We start from the raw sequence: 12,514 nt of genomic DNA on the forward strand, positions 1-12,514 counted from the left end.
CTTTCCTAGTTACCTCCATGACTAGATCTGCACTCATGACTTTAACATACATTCTTTCCTTTTCTAGCAGATGAACTAGTAAAAGAATCTTTAAAAGAACATTCTATAGATTTTGCCACAGTATTGTCAAAACTATTTAACTCAAAGTTTGTAAGATTACCAATCAAAGAGTCAACAATTACCATATCCTTTGAAATGGATCTCAGTTATTGGATTGTCGATACTCTAATAGCATATTGAGGTTGAAGAGTTCTAAGCATTTTACTTACCACAACATCATCATCAATTTTACCACCAACACCTTTTATACTACCAACAAATTCTTTAATTTTTTTACCATATTGTGCAATGTTTTCTCCTTCTTGCATTTTCATATCATCAAATTTTCCTCTCAAGCTTTCCTCTTTTTCTCTTTGTACATGCTCATCTCCTCCATGAATTGTTTCTAATTTTTCCCAAACCTCATGTGCAGTTTCGAATCCTTGAACATCAATATATTCAGAATTAGATAAAGTACTTACAATAGCTTCAAGGGCTTGCATGTTCTCCTATTTACCTTTAAGTTCATCTAGTGTCAAGGGAGCAGTAGTAGGAGCCACATATGTTGATTCAACATGTTTCCAGAATTGAGCACCAAGACCTTTGAGATATATCTTCATCCTATTTCTAGATCTTATAGTTATCCTTGTTGAATTTCGGACCCTCTTTTTTCATCATCTTGTCTTCCTTAGAATCTTTTCCTCTTGTGGTTAATCTTTTATGCAAACAGAGGACCACAACTCTGATACCAATTGTTAATTCTATGAGGATCTGGTTAATACTAAGAGGGGGGAAGAATCATTATTAACACAATATATAACTTCAAACCAAAATACCATTTACAACAGATCTGAAATCATTTAATACATGAATCTATCCCTTTAGCAGATCTCATACACTTGTTACCCACTTATTCAGTCTTATTAATCAGAATATTCACCAACTAGATATTTGATCAACACATAGTCACACTGACTTATTATCAAATTAGAATACTTCATCTATCAATTCATTAACATTACATGTAACCACTTACAGATCTCTGATAAACAATAGTAAACTTAACATAACCAATAATAAAAAATAATGAATGAAGTCATAAACACTATGAAAAGACATTCCACACGTGAACACCAATATTTTTTATCTGGAAATCTAAATGGGAAAAACCATGGTGGGGATTGGTACCCAAAATAATTTGTACTTTTTTAAAGTATGCCCTATTAGGAGCTTAGTCCGATTAGGAGATTACAATACACCCAATTAGGAGCAGACCCTATTAGGAGTCATCTAGTTAAGGGATTTACCTATCACTCTAGCTAGGAGCTTAATGATCTATCAGGATCAACCCGGTTAAAGGATTTAAACACTCTTTTGTGAGCTGCCTTGTTAGGGGACTTAGATGGAAAAGGCTTGTTAGGACCTACCCGGTTAAGGGATTTATGTTGTTGTAACTGTAGCATAGGAAATAGGAATCATCACAAGCAAGATAAACATAATAGCTCAATCACAAAAGCATTCATTGCAATGAATCTATCCTAAACAACATCCAATAGAGACATGAAAACAAAGCATACAAAACTAAATATTATGCAAACCGGATGATGATTTGAATGCTCCTTCCATGCGGCTCCATTGTTCTTCTTTCCTCTTCAAATGGTTGGATTGTGGATCTCACCTACAAGTGCACACATACAATTGAAAGCAAGATGGATATTGGTTTGTTGATCAAGAGTACTAGAAGCATAAATTCGATAGCATAATTATCAATTCAAGGGTTATTAGCCAAGATTGAAGAAATTCATCCAATTTATAGAAGAATTGGAGAGATGACAAGATTAGCATGATTCAATTCAAATGGAAATTGCAAATCAATTATGTCAATTATGACAAATTATGACAAATTATGCACTTTCTATGCAAAATTTGTTGATTGATAATTTATGACAAATTATGACAACTTCTATGTCAAAATTGATTGATTGTCAATTATGACAAATTGACATGTCATTTCCATGAATTTAGGAGAGAAATAGGAGGAATTTGAAATTAGGAATTAGAAAATAATGAAATTAGAAAATTAGAAAAAGAGGAAATAAGAAATTGATGAAAATTAGGTAAATTAATTAATAATTTGTCATTTATTAATTAATTCACAAAGAGGAATAATTAGCCAATTAAATGAACATTTAATTGTAATGAGAAGACTTAGGATAAATAAGTAATTTATTAATCCTAAAGGAAGAAAATGATAAGCAAGGTTAAATGATGAAATCACGAAACCCTAAAGAGATGAATTAGCAATGCAAGAACGACAATTAGGTCTTGACAAAGGATAGTTGATACCGATTCGATCATGATTTTGAATTGATAAATGACTAGTGTTGATAAATGATTTGGTTGAGATTGGTTGACAAAAATCAATGACAAATTGACCAAATTGACATGATTGGAAAGGACAAGGATCGATGATGAATCGATCACAATATGACAAGATTGACAAGGACAAAGATCGACCAAAATCATCACTGGAGGTTGTTGTCGACAAGACCAAATTCGAAGGCGAGATGATAGAAGAATGACTCGATGCTTGCAAATGATAAAAACCAAGTGCGTGACATAGGATAAATGTTAATGCGATGCAAAAACCTAAAATGAGGCAATGCACAAATGTTAAAGTATGACCCTGCAAGCGTTGACCATTTTTAGGTGTCTACATTTTGCCCCTCTTTGAGACAATGCAATTTTAAGCATTGTTTCAAAGAACAATAATGAAAATTCCCCAAACAATAATAATGACATATGCATGCCCCCTCGAGGAATTGGCCGGAATCATGCAGAAAAGAGGCCAATTGATCGATAATAATGACAGAAGATGATAGGTTCGAATGGACTACCAAGATTGATGGAAGAAATGTTAGTAAGAACAAATTAGATAGAGGACAGTTAGAGACGAAGAAAAACTTTCTTTCAGTAATGCACTTTGTAGGTGAGAACCTTTATTTAATGTAGCAAAATGGATGCGTAGCATCATGGCATGGAAGGCCAGAGCTGAAATGCAACCCTTTTTTGCAAAAGACAGACACATCGCAGACAAACAACAATCACAACAAAAAAGAAAAGGATCATGAACCATCCCGGTCACTCTAAATCACTCAGTGACATCATCAAGCAACATAGGAACATGATCGAAGCCAAAGATAAATCAGTAAAAAGATAAGATACACAAATTCAAGCAAATCAGACAAACATCTTGATCTTCATTGTCAAAAGTTGAAAGTGTTGATAGGATGATCATGCTGTCTGGTTTTAGGAAATGCGGTACCCTATCTAAGACAGGACACAGTCTGGTTTCGAGTATACCACACCCTGTATAAGACCCATGATATTAGAGACAAGGACAAATGATTTTGAGGTTGATTGATATGACAATTGTGATCAGTTTGAATGTTTGGTTTTGATTGAAAAAGTTCATCTGGTTAAAGCATGATTTCATTAAAGCACAGTGTTGAATTGATTGTCATTGGATGAATGCTCAGTGATTTGTCTATGCACAAAGGGAATACTTTATTGCAAAATGTTTGTTTGTGTTTTTGTTTTGCTTTTTGAGTTTTACAATTTTTTTGTTCATTTTTTTCAGGACTTTATTTGATTTTTTTGGATTTATTTTAGGACGTTATGCAATTTTTTTGGATTATTTCAAGACATTTTTCAATTTTTATGAATTTTTTCAGGACATTTTTCAAGTTTTTTAGGATTTTTTCAGGACAGTTTTGCACTCTTTTTTTTAGAATTTTTTTCAGGACATTTTTGAAATTTTTATGAATTTTTTCCAGGACATTTTTCAATTTAAAAGTTCCAGTGATTGATCATGACAAGGGGAAGGCACCCAATGCGCATTTGAAAGACACATAGACCAGGACCAAAACATATGTACAAAAAACTAGAGTAGGCAAGACAGTGATGTTGGCCAATAACAGGCCTGGAATAGAACATTGGGTCGAGACGAAGATAGGCATGATAAACCGGCCGAGAAAGAACATAGCTAGAAGTCATGATAGATGACGAAACAATAATCTCATTATTCATGGCGCCTGATTGCCAGGTTTTCACCATGGTACTTGCCCAAAGCGCCTGTTTGCCAGGTTTTCACTAGAGGGCAAATCATTTTTTGCTCTTTACTTTTTTTTGCTTTTTCTTCTTTTTTCTTTTTTTTTTTTTCACTTTTTTGATTTTTTTGATTTTTGATTTTTTTTCAGGATCATATTTGAAGAAATATCTGACAGAAAACTATGCCCAGTATTTGTGAAGATGCATGCTATTGATAGGATCAGATAGAGGTTCACCTTCTGGAGTCGCAAGCTGATATGCCCCCGAGCCATAGGCTGCAGTTACTATGAAAGGCCCAACCCAATTAGGTTCAAACTTGCCTTTGATGATGTCAGTAGACTGTGCATTCTTAGGATTTGCCTTTAAAACCATATCTCCCACTTCGAAGTGTCACCCTTTGACTTTCTTAATATAAGAGCGACGGAGACGGTTTTGATATGCTTGCAAATGTGTCAGAGCTGTCTGATGCTTTTCATCTAACATCTCAAGCTGATGCAACCAAGAGACTCTGTGTGTCTCATCATCAATCAGGTGTTGCAAGGAGACTCGCAAGGAAGGAATCTCAACTTCCAAAGGTAAAATGGCTTCTGCACCATACACCAAGGAATAAGGTGTTGCACCAGTAGGTGTGCGGATAGAAGTGCGATAGGCCCATAGTGCTGGATTCAATTGCACATGCCAATCTCGACCAGCATCATTGACAACCTTCTTCAGGATCTTGATAATGGTCTTATTTGATGCTTCAGCTTGACCATTACCTTGTGGATAATATGGACTGGAAAAATGGTGTTGAATATGAAATTTTTCACAAAGCTCTTTAACATCTTTATTCTTGAAGGGACGACCATTATTAGTGACTATGGCAAGGGGTACCCCATATCTGCATATGATATAGTTCAGCAAGAATTTTGAAATTTGGACACCAGTGATATAAGTCATGGGGATAGCCTCGATCCATTTGGTAAAATATTCTGTAGCTGTAATAATGAACTTGTGTCCATTTGCAAATGTTGGGTGAATCTTGCCGATAAGATCCAATCCCCACTGAGAAAAGGGCCATGGAGATATGACAGAATGAAGCTCTTGGGCTGGTGCATGAATATAATTTCCATGGATCTAGCACTTGTAGCACTTTTTAACAAAATCATGAACATCTTTTTCCAAAGTAGGCCAATAATACCCAGCACGAATCAAATTTTTGGCTAAGCTAAGACCATTGAAATGGCCCCCACATATACCATCATGAACCTCGTGTAAAGCTGTTTGTGCTTCGTCAGAATCCAAACACCTAAGGAGGGTATGGTCAAAGGAACGGCGGTAAAGCGTGTCAGCGATGATGACATACTTGGCTGTTTGTCGGATAAAGGCTCAGCGTTAGTTCGTGGAAAGGTTAGGTGGTAAGGTCTGGGATTTCAAGTACTGATATACGTCATTGTACCACGAGGAGTTGGGACCAACAAGAACGCACATCACATCAGCTGTCGAAATGTCAAAAGAGGGGACCAGCAATTGTTCGACCAAGAATTCACACTTGTCCATATTATGAGGCATATTCAATGTGGAAGTGATTGTAGCCATTGCATCCGCCGACTTGTTTTGCATTCTTGGCACTTGACTGAAATGGATAGCTGTGAATTTTGTCTTGAAGAAATCTACCATGTGCTTATAGGGAATAAGTTTCTCATCTTTGGTTTCGTAGTCATCATTGACTTGTTGGATGACTAATTGAGAATCTCCATAGACTTGCAAATGCTTGATGTTCCAGTGGACGGCTACTCGGAGTCCTGTGACCAGTGCTTCATACTCTACAATGTTATTGGTACAATGGAAAGTTATCCTGTAGGATTTTGGAATAGCATCACCTTGAGGGGTGACAAACAGAATGCCGGCTCCGGACCCGAACTTGGTGTGGGATCCATCAAAGTATAACTTCCATTCATTAGAGGATGTGAGAGCAAAGACTGATTCATCTAGAAAATCAGTCAGCATGGGATGATCATCAGAAATAGGAGCCTCTGCAAGTTGATCTGCTATAACTTATCCTTTTATCGCCTTTCGCTCCATATACTCAATATCAAATTCACTGAGAATCATGACCCATTTTGCTAGGCGACCTGTCAAAGCTGCTCGGCTGAGCAAATATTTTAAGGGATCAATTTTGGCGACCAACAATGTTTGGTGGCTCAGCATATAATGTCAGAGTTTCTGCGTTGCAAATATCACTACTAAGCATGCCCTTTCAATAGTTGAATAATTTAATTCATAACCAACTAGTGTCCCGCTGATATAATAAATAGCTCTTTCTTTTCCATTCTCATCTTGTTGAGCCAAGAGAACTCCTAATGTTGTTTCAGTTGCAGAGATATACAATAAAAAGGGCTTTCCTTCTATAGGAGGCATTAGAATAGGCGGTGACAGCAAATAGTCTTTGAGAGCTTGAAAGGCTGATTGACATTGCTCAGTCCATTTAAAAGTGACACCTTTGTGCAGTAGATTTTGGAATGGATGACATTTGTCGGCCAACTGAGCTATGAAGCGATGAATTGACTAGAGCTTTCCTTGCAGACTTCTTAATTGCCGGAGGTTTGAAGGTTGAGGCATATCCATTATTGCTTTGACCTTGGCGGGGTCGACCTCAATGCCTCGGTGAGAAACAATGTATCCTAGTAATTTGCCCGTTGTAACACCAAAGACACACTTTTTTGGATTGAGCCTGATTTTGTAGGTCTCCATTCTATCAAAGATGGGGCCCAAGATGGCTAGATGACTATCTCTGGTAACAGATTTGCATAACAAGTCATCAACATAATCCTCCATCAAAGTATGCATTAAATCATGAAAAATTGTCGTCATTGCTCTTTGATATGTTGCACCTACATTTTTGAGACCGAAGGGCATCACATTCCAGCAATAGGTGCCCCAAGCACAGGTGAATGCTATCTTATGCTGATCTTCAGGAGCAATGCGAATTTGGTTGTAGCCGGAGAAACCATCCATTAGTGAAAGCATCTCATATCCAGCCGTCATGTCTACTATGATGTCTATGTTTGGCAATGGAAAATCATCTTTAGGGCATGCTTTATTGAGGTCCCTAAAATCTGTGCAGATTCTGATGCCCCCAGTTACCTTGCTAACTGGTACTAAATTTGAAATCCAGTCTGCATAATCAATGGGTCTGATGAAGCCCACATCTAGTAATTGTTTTAGTTCCACTTTGACCAAAAGAGCCACCTGAGGATGCATCTTTCTAAGTTTTTGTTTAACAGGCTTGGCATCTGCTTTCAATGGCAAATGATGAAGGACTAACTCTGGATCGAGGCCAGGCATATCTGCATAGGGCCATGCAAAGCTGATCTTCTTCTCTAGAAAGAAATTGATAAAATCTATCTTCTCTTGTTTTGACAGAGAGGCAGCAAAATGAATGACCTTAGGGTTGTCAGGTGTTCCCAGATTGATTTCCTCAGTCATCTCCACAAGCAGTGTTGATTTATCCTGAATTGATAGGGGTACGTCCACTCTTCCACCTTTGGGCACCTCAGAAAGGTTTTCACCCGCAGGTACATCTTTTATTTTTACTTTTGTATGATCAGAGAGTGCCTTACAGTTTTCACCCAAAGATCTATTCTTTTGATTTTTTTCTTTTTCTTTTGCTTTTTCATGACTGGAAGAGGGAGTTGACTCCCCAAAATACGTTGTGGAATCCAGGTCAATAGCAAATCCTACCTTATGATCGCCTTGTGGCATGTCTTCCCAGAGTCCAAGGAATTCTACAATTGCTTCGTCATTTTGAAAATAGTCCAATGTGAGCGGTTCTTGTTGGTCATGTTGGATAAGCTAGGGATAAATGAGGGGCATGTCATCATCAATTGTAAGGATAAAGAGGGCTAATATAGTAAAAATGTGAACATCTGTGGTGTCACTATCTGAACTGCTTGTATCGGATTCGAAGCTTGGATCCCAAAATGACTCTATCCAAGCATGAGGACATTTTTTAGGAAGAGGAGTTATTTCATGTTTGTCTTCCATAGGCAAATTATCAGGGTCAATGAAGATATTGTCAAGGGCATAGGAGCTAGAAGAAAAAGAACTCCACTCCCATTCATTAGAATCAGTCTCGGGTCGGGTATCCTCAGGTGTTATTTCATCATCAGAATCACGCCCTTTTCGACACGTGGACGTTTTGGTAGATGTGGATCAAATTCGTAACAGTACAAAACCTAACCCTAAAGTTGGGGGTCACCTCTTGGGTATGACAGGTTCTAACCTTCCATTGTTGTTTAGGCCTAAGCCACTGCAGCCATCATATCCTTTCTTCTGCAGCATAGTAAATCCTTTGCCATATAATTCCACTGGCAACTTGATAGGTGGGGTTTCAGTTGGATCCTTATAGAGCCAATCTATGACATCATCATCTACAGTTTCTTTGTCAAGTTCTCCCCATCTTGCAAATGTAGTAGGAGGCTGATATTGAATAATGACCTTGGGTTCCTTTTGCAATAAATGCGGTTTGCCATATGATTTTGGAGATATTGGTAAGTTCTCGAAGCGGAATGTTTGATCCATTGAATATTCTCCACACCCTTGGTCCTGTATCTTCAATTTTCCTTTGACAGCATCTAACAATGCATTAGGATCCACATAACCATCTGATTTGGCTTCTCTATTGACTGGGACTTGCTGTTGAGGAGTACCCTTTAAGGTAGCACATAACTAAAATGGATTAGGATCTCCTGGAATTGTTATCTCAGTTCCATTGTAAGGATATTTTAGACATTGATGATAGGTGGATGGAACTGCCTTCATTGCATGGATCCATGGACGGCCAAGAATCATATTATAAGGGAGATCAAGGTCTAGGACTTGTAGGAAAGTGTTTTCCGTCACTGGACCAACTCCTATAGGCAATGTAATTATCCCTTTGGATGGGCATTTAGCATCATCATATGCTTTGATTGTTATTCTTTTGGAAGCATCAATGTCATTTTCTATATATCCAAGGCCAATGACCACTCTTAAGGTACAAATATTAAGACCTGCTGCACCATCTATCAAGACTCGCTGGATTTTGCAATTATGGACAAAGACTTCAAGGTGCAAAGGATCGTTATGAGGGAGCTTATCAGGTGAGATATCACTATCAGAAAATGCGACACTTTGGGAAATAGCTAAATGTCCAATCCGCGCTTGAAATTGGTCAACATCAATATCTGTCGGGATAGTGGACTCAATCAAAGCTTTATCTAGGATTGCACGATGCATGGGAGACATTTTCAACAACTCTAGAATGGATATTTGCACAGGTGTTTTTCCTATATGATCCAAAAGATTATACTGACTTGCAGGAGTTGGTTTGGGAGGAGCTGCAGGAGCTCCTTTCAAGACTATTTTGGATCGATGAGTGGTGACCGCACAAGAAGGATCTTGTCCTTTTATTCTCAAGGTGGATACATACTCATTTGATGCATGAAAACAATTAATAACATTGTGATAACCGGTATTTGCATAATTGGCCGTTTGAGCAGAATTGGAAGAGGACGCTTTACCCTTGTCATGATCAAGCAAAGGAGTTTTGAAAATGGTATGATCAGTGTTGGAGGTTGAATGGGGTGGATCTACCTCAATTACTCCTTGCTCTAATAAATCCTAAATCATATGTTTCAATTGGAAACATGAAGCAGTTTTATGTCCTTTGGACCGATGATACTCACAGTATGCATTATCATTCCACCAATGCGGCTTTACTGCTGGTTCTGCCTTAATATCTGGTAGTTTGATAAATTTCACTTGTATTAATTGCTTCATTACTGATTCGATAGGCTCTCCCAATGGCATAAAATGTGGAGGCGGCCCATCCCGCAATCGGAAGGGTTTGCATTGTTGATTTTGTTGTTGGCCTTGTTGTTGATTATATTGTTGAGTATGCTGTTGTTGAGCATGTTGTTGATATTGCGGTTGTTGAGCATGTTGTTGATATTGCGACTATTGAGTAACATTGCTCATTAGTGCTTGATTTTGTTCCATAGTTGACATGTTAGGAACACTCAATTTCTTGATTGTGAATGGGGGTTGATTTGCATTCACCGCTCTCGCATCAACAACACCATCATTAGTAACATTCTTGTTCTTATACCAAAATCTATTTCTGTCCCCTGAATAATTTGTGTTGTCACTGTCTTTATTGAGCTTGATAATTCCTTTATCTACAAGAGTTGTTTCAATGCTCATTCCTTTCTTAATGAGTTTCTCTATAGTACTAGGACTTTTCAATTTTAGCTCATACATCATTTCTGGGACCAAATTCTGGATAAACAGATTCACTTGTTGTTCTTCAGGTATATCGAGAGAAGAACGACTATACAAGCTTCGCCAGCGTTGCAAGAAAGTCACTAATGGTTCACCTTGCTTTTGCTTGGTATTGCATAAATCTGACATAGTCACGTCACTGTCGATATTGAACGCGAAATGAGATAAAAACTTTTGAGCCAATTCCGACCAAGTCTTTATATTTCCTGGCAGATGTGAATACCAATCCATGGCTTGTCCCATGAGACTTCGTGCAAATAATCGCATTAAATATGTCTCCTCATAGCTCACTTCCGTACATGCTGCAAAAAATGCTCGAATGTGATCTTTTGGATTGCCATTCCCTTTATATTTCTCAAAATTAGGTGCCTCAAAATGTTTAGGGAATGGAGGCATGTAGACACTCTTGTCAAATGGATTAGGACATAAATCTTGATCTGTATACAACTTCTTTGTTCCTTTAGTTTCTAATGCATCAACTTTTCATTGCAACTTCTCAAGTTGTTGTGCAATTGTATCAGATTTTAGAGGTCCATCATTAATCCCGGTTGGTATTCTTTGTTGATATATCGCATTTCCGATCGGTTGTTGATACTCTACAATGGTCATTTTTGGCGTTTCCGGCATATAAAGTTCTTGGTACATCTCTTGTTGTTGCAGTTGTGCTATGCCTTGATATCGACCTTGTTGTTGTGCTTCTTGGAGCCTAGGTTGATATTGCAATTGAGTAGGTTGTTGATATTGCATAGGCGCCACTTGCGGTTGTGAAGTAGGATAGCTTGTTTGCCTTGGCACATATTGTGGCACATGTTGGTGTTGAGGCTGACAGATAGGAATATGTTGACTTTGTGCCAATTGTTGTCATGGTGTGTATCCCATCAATTGTAAAAAACTTTGTTTAGATGGTTTTCATTGCTGCTCCTTAGGATGGGGTATGGCACTTGCATTAACTTGCTGTGTTGCTTGTCCAATCCATTGTGATGGTTGCAAGTTTGCATTAACTTGTAATGGTGCCGAAGGCGCTGCACTTTGTTGTCGAATGCGAACTTGTTGTTGTTGTACATTGCTTGTTTGTTCATTCGATTGCACTTTTTGTATATTATTCAATCGTTGCAACAATTGTTGTTGGTACAAACCACTATCCTTAGCTCTTTGTGTCGCCATTATCAAAGGATCTGTCACAATAGTGTTTGGCAAATATATTGAATTTAACAAGACATAAGAGCTTTTTTGCATCGTGGAATTGCTTTGGACATTATTGATATCAGGCATTCCAGTCGTGAAGCTTTCCTGCATCTCAGATTTTGATCCAATTTTATGCATATTAGGAACTACTTCTTGTTGATGGATATTTGTCAATATTTGCGTGGTCTTTGTTTGATCTTGCATTGCAGGTGTTACATTGAATAGTGGATTATTTATTGTCTCAAATGGTGACTTACGAGGAATAGTCACTGTCAATGCCTTTGAAGCACGTTTACTCATTAAGGTAGGCTAAGTTTCAGGTTGCACATTTTCTTCAGTTGGATGCGGAGAGAAACTTAACAACTCACCACCTTGTTGTTTTTGCACATTGACTTGTTCGCTTGAAGAGGTCACATTACTCATCATGTTAAGATATTTTTGTGGAAACATCTTAAAGACCTTACTCAAGAACTTATCCATCTTTTTTGTTATCTTTGGATTTTGAAGGAACATGTCAACATCATCCGAATCATCGAAATCAGATGAAGAATCTGGTTGGATATTTGGATTTGTTTCTTGGCCAATGCCTTGATCTAAACCAAATTCTTGTGAGAGAGTCGGTTCTTCATACAATGTTTGTATTTCATGTTGCAAGCTGGGCTGATTCCAGTTGAAAGGTGCATTTCCTCTTGGAGTTGGTGGGACACTCCCATGTCCTGGTTTCATAGGTACAAACACTGGTTCATATAATGGTGGTGGTCCAAGTTGAACCGTTCCATATGGTGGTAGAGATGTGTTTGATGAACCTTCAACTTGCACTGTTTGACTAGTTTGAAACTGCGAATTTGCTATGTTGTCCATGGGTTGATACATTGGT

The sequence above is a fragment of the Cryptomeria japonica genome, chromosome 8, assembly GCF_030272615.1.
Source record: "Cryptomeria japonica chromosome 8, Sugi_1.0, whole genome shotgun sequence".
Lineage (NCBI taxonomy): Eukaryota > Viridiplantae > Streptophyta > Pinopsida > Cupressales > Cupressaceae > Cryptomeria > Cryptomeria japonica.